This window comes from Dipodomys merriami, unplaced genomic scaffold (genome assembly GCF_024711535.1).
Source record: "Dipodomys merriami isolate MVZ:Mamm:240054 unplaced genomic scaffold, mDipMer1.0.p SCAF_10, whole genome shotgun sequence".
Taxonomy (NCBI): Eukaryota; Metazoa; Chordata; class Mammalia; order Rodentia; family Heteromyidae; genus Dipodomys; species Dipodomys merriami.
The window spans coordinates 1004177-1020030 of record NW_027202271.1 but is presented as its reverse complement, the minus strand read 5'-3'; the positions used below and the strand labels follow the sequence as shown (position 1 = coordinate 1020030).

General features: G+C 42.2%; 1 protein-coding gene across 7 annotated transcripts in view; it reads right to left on the bottom strand.

The window, feature by feature from the left end:
* Positions 1-15854, bottom strand: part of Ppfibp1 (PPFIA binding protein 1) — a 132264-nt gene that overhangs the window by 92254 nt on the left and 24156 nt on the right. The window contains exon 2 of one of the 7 annotated variants that reach the window (XM_070038056.1): positions 1620-1652. The exons of the other annotated variants lie outside the window; for them this stretch is intronic. The gene's annotated coding sequence lies outside the window, so the exon portion shown is untranslated. The remainder of the gene's footprint in view (positions 1-1619; positions 1653-15854) is intronic. 7 annotated transcript variants of the gene reach the window in all.

The window sequence follows — 15854 nt, the reverse complement described above, 5'->3', positions numbered from 1 at the left end:
GGCTCAAGTGGTAGAGCGCTAGCCTTGAGCTGAAGAGCTGAGGGAAAGTGCCCAGGCCCAGAGTTCAAGCCCCATGACTGACAAAAAAGAAAGAAAGAAAGAAAGAAAGAAAGAAAGAAAGAAAGAAAGAAAGAAAGAAAGAAGGAAGGAAGGAAGGAAGGAAGGAAGGAAGGAAGGAAGGAAGGAAGGAAGGAAAGAAAGAAAGAAAGAAAGAAAGAAAGAAAGAAAGAAAGAAAGAAAGGAGAAAGAAAAAACAAAGCCAGCCTGGGCAACAAAGCCTGTGAGACTTTTATCTACAATTAACCAGAAAAAGTCTGGAAGTAGAGGTGTGACTCAAGTGGTAGAAGATCAGTCTTGAGCAAGAAAAAAAAGATAAGGGACATCATCTAGGCCCTGAATTCAAGCCCCAGGACAAGCATAAAAGGGGGCAAGGGAGGGGGGAAGAGAATGGGAGGCAGGGAGGGAGGGAGAGAGAGGAAAGAGAAAAAAGAAAAAACTAATTTCAAATTAAAGCACGCAGACGTGCACGCACACAATAGATGGCAAGTTACTGAATAAGCAATCAAGTATCAAACTAAAAACAAGTATATGTGTATTAAGGATTTCGTACTATCTATTATCCTTCCTCTGTCCTTTTCCTTCTCTCATCCAGCACTGTCCCCTTCCCTCTCTGCTAATAGACAACCTTCACACAGCCCTTGAACATTGATTTTCTACTAAAATCTTCCCGTGTGTGTGTGTGTGTGTGTGTGTGTGTGTGCGCGCGCGCGCACCAGTACTGGAACTTGAACTCAAGGCTTTGCACTCTCACTTGGCTTTTTCCCTCAAGACTGGTGCTCTACCACTTAAGCCACACCTCCACTTCTGGCTTGTTGCTGATCAATTGGAGAGAAGAGTCTCATGGAATGCTCTGCCCAGGCTGGTTCTGAACCACCATCCTCAGATCTCAGCTTCCTGAGTAGCTGGAATTAAAAGGGTCAACCATTGGTGCCTAGATTATCCTCATTAATTTTTATAACCAAAGTACCCAGCACATATTAGTTGCTCTATGAATGTTTGTTGACTAAATAAATTAACTATGGCTTTTTCCCTCAGTATCTATAAAGGTGTTGGTTTAGGGGATGTTTGGGTTCTTACACAAAATAGCATAGTACTTGCTTCTAACCTTCATACTATCTTCCCTTATTTCTAGATTACCTACCATGCCTAATAAAATATTAAATGCTACATAAATAGCAGTCACATTGTATCATTTAGGGAACAATGACAAGAAAAAGAGTGTGCACATGTTCAATTCAGGTGTAGTTTTCCCCTGAATATTTCCAAATCTGAAGCTGATAGAATCCATCTGCCATGTGTCACAAGGCGTTCACCAGGAGCCATGGCTGGCACCAAGCTGTTGAACCTCCAATTTCTTACAGCAAAACAAACTGAACTGAGACTGATGAGAAAAACCCCAAGGCTCTCGCAGGGAACAAGACACATGACATTTTTATAAATCAGTCACTTCCCAGGCCCTACTCCAGTCTCCATCTACCTCTTTTCTGGACAAACATCAGGTCTCTTTAGATAGAAATGAGAACATTTTGAAGAGAGAGATGAAAAAAGAAATACAGTACCTGGGTGTTCTGTAAAACTCAATTCGAAACAACCTAAGAAAGGAAATTTTTAAAAAATGTAAATAAAAGAAATGTGACAGTGTACTGCCTGAGCTTGCCCCAGAGGAATTCATGCTAACTTAAGTACACTGGAATCCTCCCTCTGAACAGAGCTCTGATTATTTGGCCCAACCAGTACTGAATACATAAAAACATTTATTGAACATGAACCATTAGGGTTGGGATTTTGGTTGTGGGGTTTTTTTTTTGAGTTTTCATTATAGGCCTTATTTAAGAGAGTCAAAGATGTTCATTGTTAAAGAGTTTTGATCAAATGCAAGAGACATTTAGTCACTTCCTCAGCAACAGACCTGAGCTATAAATACTAGCTCACCAGCGTCAGCCACATTCAAAAAGGCTCCTGACAAGTTTAATATAAAAAACAAGAGCACATTATTAAACTGAAAAGTTAGCCATTAAAAAAACCCAAACCCAGGCAAACAACATTCTTAAAAGAAATCACAAATAGCTGTTTTTTTTTTTACTTATAATCCTCTCCTATACAGAAACTACACAAGGAAAAAAAAATAGTCTGTATTTGTGTCCCTTTACTAAAATAAGCATGCTTCCCACAAACTCAAGTTTCAAATTCCAAGAAAATCCTTCCACCCATTAAATAAGCGACTTCTCTAAGTCCTTGTAAGATGAATACATTTATCATTTCTGCTTAGTTTCTAAATGCTCTCATGTTCTAATGTATACCCATTACCCTACAGTAACACATTTAAAAATCACAAGAAAATGCTGAGCACTGGTGGCTCATGCCTGTAACACTAGCTACTCAAGAGGCTGAGATCTTAGGATCAAAGCCAGCCCAGGCAGACAAATCTGAGAAACTCTTACTTCCAATTAACCAGCAATAAGAGACACATAGAAGTGTGGCTCAAGTGGAGAGTGCCAGTCTTGAGAGGAAAAGCCTATTGAGAGCACAAGGCCTTCAGTTCAAGACCCAGTACCAAACCAAAAAGAAATCAAAAATGGAGAAGAAAGAGCCAATAGAGCTAACAATAAAACTGAAGGTCAAGTTGAATGGTATTTATAAATAAGCTGACATTAAAAGGCTGAAGAAATTATATTTTATATTAGCATATTTGCAAACTTGAGGATGGATGAGTGAGTCATTCCTCACCCTCTTTAAGGTTGGGGTGTTTTGGGGGGGTAGGGGGAGAGTATGGTCCCATAGTGCCAAGGGCCATGTTATAAATACAAGCTGAATGTATGACTTGATAACACTGAGCGCCCCAATTCCTTAACAAACCCAATTCTACTCAAGGCTGGCGCTCTACCACTTGAGCCATATCTCCACTTCCAGCAAACCCACTTTCAAAACAGTCAGGTTCCCCTGGGTTCCATATTAGAAAGACCCATGTGGTTTATTGCAGCATTATTTACCATAGCTAAAATATGGAACCAACCCAGATGCCCCTCAGTAGAGGAATGGATCAAGAAAATGTGGTATATATACACAATGGAATTCTATGCCTCCATCAGAAAGGATGACATTGCCTTGCCCCATTTGTTAGGAAATGGAAAGGCTTGGAAAAAATTATATTAAGTGAAGTAAGCCAAGCCCAAAGAAACATAGGTCCCATGGTTTCCCTTATTTGCAATATCTAGTATATGTATGAGTCAAGCAGAAAAGGTCAGATAATGTGATGTTAGGAAAATGAACCCTTAGATATGTAGTTAAATGTTTTTTCTTCTTTCATGCATTTGTTTCTAATGCATTTATAAGATTATTTCTTTGTTGCTTTGTATGTCCCTCCCCCACAGTATAACCCCTGCTTTCACTATATTTGATGTTGGTACAATTTGTGGAGGAGAAGGGGAAAAACAAGTCGTTTAAGGATGGGTAACTGTGGACTCCTTACAACAATGAGAAGTACAAGTTGTCATGTCGAAACGAACTTTACAACTTTGGTGGAGGGGGGCGGGGAGGATTGGGTGGGGGGGCGGGGGAAGGCTGGGAAGGGATGTGAAGGGTAAACAAAGGAGGAGGCTGCAATGCTTGATAAGAAATGTACTCATTTTCTTGCCCATGTAATTGTAACCCCTCTGTACAGTATGTTCACAATAAAAAATAAAAATTAAAAAAAAGAAAGACCCTTGTGGTTTCATTCATACATTCATTCATTCATTCATTCGTGCATCTTTATAATTCAAGCTCAGGGACAGTGCCTAGGCCCTGAGTTCAAGCCCAGGACTGGCAGGAAAAAAAATGTGAAAAATATGGACTACAGTGTAAAATTTACTAACTGTACTAAAATTGATATAAAAATATTGACTAGAATCATGGCTATAATCCTCAGCAGGCGACTGCTGAGGCATTCATGTTATCATTTGTGAAAGCAAAATTACTGGATTTTAAAAATTTTTATTTTTGTCAGTCATGATGCTTGAACTCTGGGCCTAGGCACTATCCCTGTGCTCTTCAGCTCAAGGCAAGTGCTCTACCACTTGAGCCCAGAGCCACTTCCAGTTTTCTGAGTGGTTTACTGGTTTCACAGACAGAATGCCTTGGCTGGCTTTGAACTGTGATCCTTAGATCTCAACCTCCTGTGTAGCTAGGATATTATAGGCATGAGCCACCCACACCTAGCTTAACTGGTTATTTTTTAAAACAAAAAATGCTCCAATGTATTCATCCAAGAATTCTTAAATAACAAGTCAATGGAAATACCAGAATATCCATTATTAAAAGCATGAAGAATAGTTTCATTTGGGGATGAAGAATAGTTTAGTTTAGAAAGAAAGCAAGAAAGAAGGAGAGGGAAGAGAAGAATAGGAGCAAAAAGTCAGTGTGCTTAACTTATCAAGTGAAAATCTGAGATGTTTTCATTTATTCATTCATTTATTGAGACTGGGCTCCGTGCTTGCATGGCAGGCACTGTATTACTTGAGCTAAGCTTCAGCCCTGTTTACTATGGTGGTTGCGATATGGTCTCTGTTTTTCACCTGGGCCAGTTTGAATTAAGATCCCCTATTTTGGCTCCCTCTATTGCGGAGATCACCATACTCAGGTTTTCTGTTGAGATGGTCTCATTAACTTTTTTTTTTAGTCTAGGCTGGGCTGGAACCACAGACTATTCAATCTCAGCCTCTGCATAGCTGAAATGACAGGCACAGAGGGCAGGGATGTAGCTCAGCTTGCCTCCAAGTGCAACAGCCTGAGTTCAATCCTTAGTACCAAAAAAGAAAAGATAAAAAAGGATACACTTGGGGCTGGGAACGAGGCTAGTGGTAGAATGCTTGCATAGCATGCATGAAGCCCTGGGTTTGATTTCTCAGCTGGAAGTGGCACTGTGGCTCAAGTAGTAGAGTGCTAGCCTTGAGCAAAAGAAGCTCAAAGACAGTACCCAGACCCTGAGTTCAAGCCTCAGGACTGGCAGAAAAAAAAAAAAAAAAGAAAAGAAAAGAAAAGAAAAAGAAAGAAAGAAAGAAACCAGAGCACAGGCATAGACCACCATGCCAAGCAACTATCCAATTGAGGTCTGCCATTTTGTCCAGTCTGTATACTAATCATGATCCTCCTGGTATCACCCACTGGTGAGGATAAGAGGTATGGAACTTCTAGCTCCTAGACAAAAATGTGAAATTTGTTGAAAGGCAGCACATCTTTAGTAGAAGTTCAGCAGTTTTGCCCCAGAACAGCACTAACTATAAGCATCCTGAGCACGTATGCATAGAATGCACGCTTTTCCTCTCTGGCAAACTCCTTGGAACCAGAGATGTCAAGGGATCCTATAATGAGCCAGGGTATCTCCACTGGAATCTGCAGAGACAAATGGTATCTGAGTTTACATGCTTGCACTCAGCCAAACCGAATAATCAGTGATATTAAAATCCAGTCTTTAGACCCCAGGCCCAAAGTACAGGAATGTCAAGTTAGGTCCAGCTACTCACCCCATATACCAAATAAAGACACATGCCAAAGGGCAGAGAAAGGAGATTTATACATGGCAGCTGTGGGAAGATAGCTTCAGCCATCTTCAGGGAACAGATATTGGCTTCAAGTTACACGGAGAATTTGGGGGTATAAGGTCTGCTCCTGGATGAAGAGAAGACTCCACCCTCCTTGCAGCAAAGTCTCCACCCAGTACCTGCATTACCTAGGCAACTGACACACCTGGAAGAGGTCACATCTGCATCCTCTGAGGTCACATCTGAATTTGATGTGGCCACATCTTTCTCCGCCCATACCCTAGATAAGGCCTAGCCCAGGCCCAGACACTTTTTCTCAGCTCTTTCCTTCTGACCAGCTCTCTCAGCTCTTTTTCCCAGCTCTCTCTCTTTCCCTGCTCTCTTTCCTAGCTCTCTCTCTTTCCCACCTCTTTTCCCAGCTCTCTCTCTTTCTCAGGTCTTTCCCAGGCCTTTCCCAGCCTCATGGAGTGCCAACCTGGCCTGGTCCCTGCAGGTCTACTGAATAAACCTACCCCTTACCTGAATACCACGTGTGTGGTGCTGTTCTTACTCGATCACCTCATTTTTAAAAAACCTAACAGGGGGCTGGGAAGGTGGCTCAGTGATAGAGCGCTTGCCTTGCATGCCTGAGGCCCTGGGTTCCATTCGTTAGCACCACATAAGCAAAAAGAAAAAAAAAGCCGGAAGGGACGCTGTGGCTCAAGTGGTAGAGTGCTAGCCTTGAGCTGAAGAGCTTAGGGACAGCACTCAGGCCCAAAGTTCAGGCCCCACGACCGGACCCAAAAAATAAAAAATAAATAAATAAATAAATAAATAAATAACCTAACAGGGGGCAGGTGATGAAAAAGGCATGCAGAGTTAACATAGTCCCAGGTCACGGGTACCACCTGATTGACCTTTAGCTCAGTCTTTGTCCATGAAGGAGTTCTGGAGAATTGCTATCACATCATTACTGGAGCAGAACAGGAACAAGGTGATTTCTTGAGTTTCTAGCTGTTTTCCTTATGATAAGAAGGTAGCTAGGGACCAAAGATTCACACCTGTAATCCCAGCTACTCAGGAAGCCAAGATCTGAGGATCCAGATTCAAAGCCAGCCAGGGAAAGACTGCCCAAGAGACTCTTATCTCTAACTAATCACAAAAAAGCCAGAAGTGGGGCTGTGGCTCAAGTGGTAGAGTGCTAGTCTTGAGCAAAATGAGAAAAAAAAAGATAAAGGACAGGGCCAGGCTTGAATTCAAGCCCCAGTACAAACACAAAAGAAAAAAGGAAAAAGCATTGTCTGAGGGGAATTTGCTGTTCACAAGATGATTATCTGAATCTTTCCCCTTGGAAACAAGGTGATCCTAAAAGGACTGCAGTAGAGAATAGCTCGGAGCAAAGGGCACAGATACAAACTTGGGGGACTGTTAGTTCATTCACAGCGCCCACCAAAAGCACCTCTCATTAAAAAAATACTACTCAAGCCGGGAGCTGGTGGCTCACGCCTGTAATCCTAGCTACTCAAGAGGCTAAGATCTGAGGATCTCGGTTCAAAGTCAGCCCGGACAAGAAAATCCGTGAGACTCTATCTCCAATAAACCACTAGAAAACCGGAAATGATGCTGTAGCTCAAGTGGTAGAGCGCTCACCTTGAGCTGAACAGCACAGGGACAGCGCCCAAGCCCACAGTTCAAGCCCCATGACCAACCAAAAAATAAAATAATAGTCATGACTACAACAGTTGTGTCTGTATTAAAACTTACACAGGTTTCTTTTCTAGCCATTATTCCCTAAACCATACTATATATATTTCAGTACCATGATATTAAGTAATCTAAATATAGTTTAAAGAATATGGATGTATGTGCATATATGCAAACACTGTACTGCTTTATACAAGGGATTGGAGAATGTGTGGACTTTGATATTCTGGAGAGGAAAAGAGTGGTAGTTTCTGGAATCAATCCTTCTCAGACACCAAGGGACAATAGTACTTATAAGTATCTTTTTTTGTTGTTGTTGTTGGCCGTGGGGCTTGAACTCTGGGCCTGGGCGCTGTCCCTCAGCTCTTCAGCGCAAGGTGAGTGCTTTACCACTTGAGCTACAGCGCCACTTCCTGTTTTCTAGTGATTTATTGGAGATAAGAGTTTCATGGACTTTCCTGCCTGGGCCGGCTTTGAACCACAATCCTCAGATCTCAGCCTCGTGAGTAGCTAGGATTACAGGCGTGAGCCACCATCACCCGGCTTATAAGTATCTTTTTAAAGTAATAAGCAATTTCAAAAAATAAGCATGTCGCTGGGTACTAATGACTCATATCTGTAATCTTCCTCAGGAGGCTGATATCTGAGGATGACAATTTAAAGCCAGACTCAGCAAGAGAGTCAGATTCTTTCCTCTAACTAACCAGTAAAAAGCCAGAAGTGGAGCTGTGGTTCAAGAGGTAGAGTGTCAGCCTTGAGCAAAAAAGGCACAGTGAAATTCAGGCTTCAAGTCTCAATACTGGCACCAAAATCAAAAACAAAGAAAAAGTATGTAAATAAACTAAACTTACAAACACACCTTAAGGGCTGGGAAGGTGGCTCAGTGGTAGAGTCCTTGCATGCATGAGGCCCTGGGTTCTATTCCTCAGCACCACATAAGCAAAAACAAAAAAGCCGGAAGTGGCGCTGTGACTCAAGTGGTAGAGCACTGGCCTTGAGCTGAAGAGCTGAGGAACAGCGCTCAGGCCCAGAGTTCAGGCCCCATGACCGGACCAAAAATAAATAAATAAATAAATAAACACACCTTAAAATTATTGTTATCACAAAGCAGAAATGTTTTCCAAAATAAGGAAGTAGATGCAGTCAGTCACCTTGCTCTTACCAAAACTGTCAGAGCCAGAAATGTTAATAGCTGAGAACATTGTTATTTTTTGTACGATTAATAAATGTAATTTCTGTTCATAATGGTATTGCTAATCAAACACTAGCCTTGCTGTCTGATAACCCATCTTCTATTGTTCTCACACAGCAGACAGCTTTAGCAGACAGCTAATCTTGGCTACAGAAGCAGTATTCATGGGAGGAAAAAAGAAGTTTGTTCTTTGATGAAGAGCTTATTATGTGCCAGGGCTGGAATTCAACACATACACACACATACACATACCCATATACCCATACCCATACACACACACACACACACACACACACACACACACACACACACACACACACACACACAACTTTCATGAATTCTCATATGCTGAGTTTGGAGGGAAGGGGGAAAAAACTCAATGGTTATATGTTTTAATTACATTTAATTAATTTTTTGTGTCAGGCTTTTGAACTACTGGCCTAACACTATTGCTTTGTTTTTATCAAGCACTGCTTGAAAAAGAGGTTGGCTCCACTTCAAATGTCTGCTATCTCATCCTATCTGGATACTTGATGTCACTCAGAAATCCCTTTATTCATCATTGATCCCCTCCCTGTCATGTTTCTCATTTCTCTTTTGTTGTTGTTGTTGGTTGTGGGGCTTGAACTCTGGGCCTGGGCACTGTCCCTCAGCTCTTCAGCTCAAGTGAAGCACTTGAATACTTGAGACACAGCGCCATGTCCAACCTTTTCTGCTTATGTGGTATTGAGGAATTGAACCCAGGGCCTCATGCATGCAAGGCAAGCACTCTACCACTGAGCCACCCAGCCCTCTCATTTCTCTTAATGACTATCTCTAAAAATTCCTATGGAGCCAGTGGCTCATGCCTGTAATCCTGGCTACTCCAGAGGATGAGATCTGGGATCCCAGTTTGCAGCCAGCCTGGACAGATAAATCCAAGATACTCTTATCTCCAAGTAGCCAGCAAAGAGTCAGAAATGGAGCTGTGGTACAAGTGGAAGAGCAATAGCTTTAGCTTTGAGCAAAAAGCTAAGGGAGTAAGCTTCACTAAAACCCCAGATGGATGCTTACAGAGACCCTAAAGGCAACTTTGTTTGAAGTACACAACTCAGCAGGTATCCATGGCTCACCCCATAATCCTAGCTAATCAGGAAGCTGAGATCTGGAAGATCAAAGTTTTTTCTCTGACTACAACAACAACAACAAAAATCATGTAGTTACTCAGGAGGCTGAGATCTGAGGATCGAGGTTCAAAGCCAGCCTGGGCAGGAAAGACCATGAGACTCCTATCTCCAATAAACCACTAGAAAACCAGAAGTGGCACTGTAGCTCAAGTGGTAGAGTGCTTGCCTTGAGCTGAAGAGAACAGGAACAGCACCCAGGCCCAGAGTTCAAGCCCCATGACTGACCCCCCCCCCAAAATCATGTCTGGGTCATAATATTTATTTATTTATTTATGTCAGTTGTGGGGCTTGAACTCTGGGCTTGGGCACTGTCCCTGCGCTCTTTGTGTCATAATATTTAAAATGCACAGAAGTCAAATGTGGCTCCAGTGTTAGAACACTAGTCTTGAGCAAGAAAGCAAGAAAGCACCCTGAGTTCAACCTCCAGGACCAGAACAAAAAATAAGAAATACAATAAAAGGTACATAAGACCTGTTCTAAAAAACATATATTTTAGTTAGGCACTAGTTATACCTGAAATTCTAGTTACACCGGGGGCTGAGATCTGAGGATCCCAGTTCAAAACCAGAGCAGGCAGATAAATAGGAGACTATTATCTTCAACTAATCTACAAAAAGCCAAAAGCAGAGTTGTGGCTCATGTGGTAGAGCACTAGCCTTGAAAAGGCCAAGGGGAGAGTATGAGATCCTGAGTTCAAGCCCCAATAACAGCATAGAGAAAGAGAAAGACAGAAAGAGAGAAAGAGAGAGAGAGAGGGAGAGAGAGAGATCATGTTTGCAACTTTGTTTACCACAAATATATACTGAGTACTCTGTGTTTGTTCCCTGCCCCCTTTTCATTCATGCACCCCCTCCCACTCACCCTTCCCCTACAATCTCATTTCAGCTTCCTGATACTGATTTTGCTAAACAGTCTGTTAATTGTTAGAAAGGTTTACCATTGGATTTTTCACTACTGTGAATACTATTCTGTAGTAACTAAATCAGTGTATAGTTGTACATACCTCTGTGTGTTTACATGGGAGATTGCATTTGGGGTTAAACATATATATGTATATGTGTGTATATATATATATATATATATACACACACACACACATATATATGTATATATATGTATATATGTATATATATATATATATATATATATATATATATATATGTCTGGCTTACTTTGCTCAGTAGGATATTTCCCAGATACATCCATTTCCCTGCAAGTGACATCATTTCATCGTGACAGCTGCAAAGAATTTGATTACATATACGTATATGTGTATATATGTGTGTGTATATATATATATACAATTGATATATAAATATATATATACATATACATATATGTATACACACATACACATATATGCCAGGCACTAATGGATGACACTTGTAATCTCAGGAGGCAGAGAAGTGAGGATCACCGTTCAATGCCAGCTAGGGCAAGGAAGTCCAGGAAACTCTTATCTCCAATTAACCGGCAAAACGCCAAAAGTGGAGGTATGGATCAAGTAGTAGAGCACCATCCTTGAAGCAAAAGAGCTAAAGGACCATGCCCAGGTCTCTGAGTTCAAGCCCCACAACTGGCACCAAAAAATAAAAATAAAATTTTAAAACCTTTCTAGTAGACTTAAATAGACAAGCTTTAAAAGGGACATTAAGCCTATCAAAATACATTACAGTAAACAAAATAAACTAAGGCAAAATACAACTTATAAAAGTATACATTGAGGGGCTGTGAAGGTGGCTCAGTGGTAGAGTGCTTGCCTTGTATGCATGAGGCCCTGGGTTCGATTCCTCAGTACCACATAAGCAAAAAGAAAAAAAGCCGGAAGTGGCCCTGTGGCTCAAGTGGTAGAGTGCTAGCCTTGAGCTGAATAGCTGAGGGACAGCGCCCAGGCCCAGAGTTCAGGCCCCACGACCGGACCAAAAAAAAAAAAAAAAAAGTATACATTGAAAATAATCTGTGATTTTAACAGCAAGTTTTTTTTTTTTTTTAATCACTGATAGCTTTAATTATTTGCATGCTGGGTACTCATACTTATAATCCCTAGCTACTCAGGAGGCTGAGATCTGATGATCTTGGTTCAAAGCCAGCCCAGGCAATTAGGTCCATTAAACTTTTACCTCTAATTAACAACCAAAAAGCCAGAAATGGAGCTGTAGCTCAAAGTGGTAGAGAGCTAGCCTTGAGCATAAAAGCGTAAAGACAGCACCCAGGCCCTGAATTCAAGCCCCAGGACTAGTAATAACTGTGGTTGACAAAGGATACAAAGAGAAAGATGTGAGAAGATAAAAGGCATTCCTGAACAGAGGAATCTGAGGTCTCTGGTAATATAACCACAGGGGCCATTTTCTGAATTTCAGCAAAAAGTCAAACTTCTGTGAAAGGTAAAAACAACAATAAGGTCCTATCCCAGAACAGGTAACACAGCTCTCAGGAAATAAGGAGATGAAAAGAGAAAATCAGAGTACTATAACACATTATGAGGCTGGGGGAAGGGCTCCATGGTAGAGCACTGGCCTAGCATGAGCAAAGCCCTGAACCAATGTTATCAATCATTCAATGGGTGAATGACGGCATCTGTGCCATATTATCTCATTCTTTGGTTCCATGGGAGTCCCCCGATATCACAGATGAAGGGAAGAGAAGACTTCTCCTGTAGGCCACAGCAACTCAGCATCATGGGGGAAAATCTGTAGGTGTTTTTTGTTTTGAGTTCAGCTCCAGTTAGCTTCAATTCAGGGCTTGGGTGCTGTCCCTTAGCTTTTTCACTCAAGGTTGGCATTCTATCATTTGAGCCATACCTCCACTTCCAGCTTTTAGCTGGTTAACTGAAGAAAAGAGTCTCATGGAGCTAGGTGCTGATGGCTCATGCCTGTAATGCTAGCTACTTGGGATGACAGTATCCACTCAGGATCACAAGCTGAGAGGATCACAGTTCAGGGTCAGCCTGGCAGAAAAAGTGTGAGAGACTCTTATCTCCAACTAACTGTAAAAAGCGGGAATCCACTCAGGATCACAAGCTGAGAGGATCACAGTTCAGAGTCAGCCTGGCAGAAAAAGTGTGAGAGACTCTTATCTCCAACTAACTGTAAAAAGCGGGAAGTGGAGCTGTGGTTCAAGTGGTAGAGTGCTAACCTTGAACAAAAGAGGTCAGGGACTGTGTGCAGGTCCTGAGTTCAAGCCCTAGTACTAGCATGCATGCATGCACATACATACACACAAATAAAGTCTTACAGCTTTGTCTGCTCAGATTGGCAGGCTTAGAACCTCAATACTCAGCTCACAGCCTCCTCTGTCTCTAGGATTACAGGCATGACACCTGTGCCCAGGCTCTGTGAGTGTTTTTGATTTGGGGTTGTTTTTGTTTTTGGTTGGTCATGGGGCTTGAACATGGGGCCTGGGTGCTGTCTCTCAGCTCTTCAGCTCAAGGCTAGCGCTCTACCACCTGAGCCACAGCACCACTTAGGACTTTTTCTGTTCATGTGGTGCTGAGGAATCAAACCCAGGGCCTCATGCATGTGAGGCAAGCACTCTACCACTGAGCTACCTTCCCAGCCCTCTGTGAGTGTTTTTAAGAGCAGCTATTAAAAACAGTGTTAATGCAATTTCTTACATTTACATTCTTCAAGCCAGGTGCTGCTGGCTCCTGCCTGGAATCCTCGCTTCTCAGGAGGCTGAGATCTAATCATCTTAATTTGAAGCCAGACAAGGGAGAAAAATCTGAGACTTTTAATTCCAATTAACCAGCACAAGCACAATGCCAGAGTGGAGGTATGGCTCAAGTAGAAAAGCAGAACTTCAGCCTTGAGTGATTAAAAACAGGCAAGCAAGAGTGTAAGGCCCTGAGTTTGAGTTCCAATGCTGGTGTGTGCATACCACACACTAGAAGAAAGGGAAGGGAGGAGAGGAAGGGAGTAAAAGAGGAAGGAAGGAATACAGAAAAAAGAAGAGAAAAAAAAAAAGGGTCAAGCACCAATGGTTCACGCCTATAGTCCTAGCTACTGAGATCTGAGGATCTCAGTTCAAAGCCAACCTAGGCATGAAAATCCATGAGACTCCTATCTCCAATTAACCACCCAAAAGCCAGAAGTGGAACTGTGGCTCCAGTGGTAGAGTGCTACCCTTGAGCAAAGAAACTTAGAGACAGCACCCAGGCCCTAAGTCCAAGCCCCAAGACTGGCACAATGAGAGATTGGGGGGGAGGAGGAGAGGAGGAAGGAGGAGAAGGAGAAGGAGAAGAAGGGGAGAGAGGGGGGGAGAGGAGGGAGGGAGAGAAGGAAAGAGAACGAATTTGTGATTCATTACCATTTTAAGGAATAGAAATGAGCAAACTCCTATGTCCTGGTAAGAATGTCCTCTAGAAAATGTGAATTTAGCTGAATTCCACTATTTTTCCTATGGAAATAGCAGGGTTTGTTCCACATTGGTGTAACATATATGCACACTTTGACTTTAATTTGCATGTCTGGAGGAGAGAAGCTTATAATTCTGCCATGATGTATAACTATAATCAGGTTTCCGAATGCCTATGAGTATCCTATGATCCAGAGGTTTCTGGTGCTTTACAGGACTGGCTTTTCCCCCTTGAACCCCTGCATAAATCAGGCCTCAGGACAAGTGAGAAGATCTTTTTTTTTTTTTGGTCGGTCGTGGGGCTTGAACTCTGGGCCTGGGCGCTGTCCCTCAGCTCTTCAGCTCAAGGCGAGCGCTCTACCACTTGAGCTACAGCGCCACTTCCGGTTTTCTGGTGGTTTATTGGAGATAGGAGTCTCACGGTCTCTCCTGCCCGGGCTGGCTTTGAACCGCGATCCTCAGATCTCAGCCTCCTGAGTAGCTAGGATTACAGGCGTGAGCCACCAGCGCCCGGCTAAGATCTTACATTTAAGAGGTTATACTATTTGTAAATAAAGAAACTAATCTCATATGACTATTATTCTTTAACATTGAAGAGAATTTCATGAATATTTGGTAATGCTTAAAAATTACTGTTAACGCCAGGCATTGGTGCTCACACCTATAATCCCTTACTTAGGAGGCTGAGATCTGAGGATCAAGGTTCAAAGCCAGCATAGGCAGTCATTTAAATCCATGAGACTCATATCCAATTAACCAACCAAAAGCTAGAAGCAGAGGTGTGGTTCAAGTGGTAGAGTGCCAGCCTTAAGTGAAAAAAACAAAAGCACAAAGCCTTGAGTTCAAGCCCCATTATGAGCACACTGAACTCTCTCTCTCTCTCTCTCTCTCTCTCTCTCTCTCACACACACACACACACACACACACACACAAACACACACACTAAAAAAAGAAAAAAAAATCTTGTTCAGGGATAGAGATATAGTTCAAAGAGTAGAGCACCTGCCTAGCATCTGAGAGGTCCTATCCCCAGGTACCACAGAGAAAAATAAATAAAATATAATAAAGGCAAGCTAGATCAGGGAAAATGAGGCATGGGAAACATCAGCCAGGAATTCAGAGACAAACACTGTATTAATCAGTAGTTCCACTAGAAATATGTGAGCACTATTTGCTGCAAGCCTTACACTCTCTCATAAGCCACACTAAAATAACAGCTCTGTCTCTCTTTGACCATCCCCACTTGCCCAAGTAACTTAGCATGCTTTGGGAATTGAGCACTGATTACTTAAAAGACACTTGGGGGGGGGTGCTTACTGGGGGAAATTACTCCTATGGCACAAAATACCTTTCAAAGTTTTACTTATCCTCAAGGATGGGCCTATCTTGGAGTACATGGCAAAAGCTATCTTTTGTTTGAAGGGATTCCCAAGCACCTATGACCAATGTTTAATGAGAAAATCATTCTAAAAGTCTCTGAGCCCAACTGATAAACATGTAACAAGAGCCAGCCCTGGCACTCACACCTGTAATCCCATCTACTAAGAAAGCTGAGATCTGAGGATCACAGTTTGAAGCCAGCCTCAATGGCTCATGCCTGTCATCCTAGCTACTTGTTGGCTGAGATCGGAGGATGGTAGTTCAAAGCCAGTCCAGGCAGGAAAAGTCCATAGACTTTTTTTTTAAAATCTCTAATTAACCACAAAAAGCTGCAGCTCAAGTGGCAGAGCTGCAGACAGAGCATTAGCCTTGAGCACAAAAGCTCAGGGACAATGCCCAGGCCCTGAGTTCAGGCACCGGGACCAGCAAAAAAAAAAAAAAAAAGTAACCAGAGTGATTAAACATGCTACATAGGAGATCAAAAAGAATACTTTTCCTAAG